The following is a 691-nucleotide window of genomic DNA, read 5'->3' as shown; positions in this document are numbered from 1 at the left end:
TACCTGTGGCCTAGAAATAACCAAAAACGACCCGTTCACGAGTGCCGCCCAACCCGAAAGTGATCACGCTTACGTTCGCGACACGCATTCAGCAGCGAAATCTTGCTAACAGCCAATCATCTTCCGTGCATTGCATCGTACGTGCTGCATCATCGCTTTTGCGAATGTACCAGCGGCCATGCTGTCTTGACCATAAGCAGAAAACGGCCTGTACTATGACCGCGATCGCATGACGTGTCTATGACGTCATTAACGCCGAGGGAACTTTGAAATAGGCTCCAAATAAACCTTTTCGCACTTTTGCGGGCGTGCAACTCAGGAACCAGATGGTTTTGGGTCTTAAAAATGGCATGACCGTGAACCGCATCAAAAGTTCCTCAAGGTAGCTATTTCAGTTCAAAACGCCATGCACATGTAGAACATTTCCTTTGGCATAAATGCTCTGGCTGAAGGCATGGAAAAATGTACAAACGGGTCCTTCCGAGTCTTCTTTTTAAAAATCGTATCTAGGTAACCGGCGCGAGAACGACAGCAAAGATTGCTAATGGCACGCCTTGCCAGTTTTTGCCTCAACGTATGTGCGTGTGTGGAGAGGGCGGGGGGGGGGGGGAGGTTGAGGTGGGGCGCGTGCTCTGCTGCCGAGCCGCCGCTGGATGTTTGTGTGCCGCCGGCTGCTGCTGCCACGCCTCCG

The sequence above is a fragment of the Pollicipes pollicipes genome, unplaced genomic scaffold, assembly GCF_011947565.3.
Source record: "Pollicipes pollicipes isolate AB1234 unplaced genomic scaffold, Ppol_2.1 Scaffold_7231;HRSCAF=8579_pilon_pilon_pilon, whole genome shotgun sequence".
NCBI lineage: Eukaryota > Metazoa > Arthropoda > Thecostraca > Pollicipedomorpha > Pollicipedidae > Pollicipes > Pollicipes pollicipes.
The sequence above is the reverse complement of the archived record's forward strand: the minus strand, read 5'-3'. Positions refer to the sequence as shown.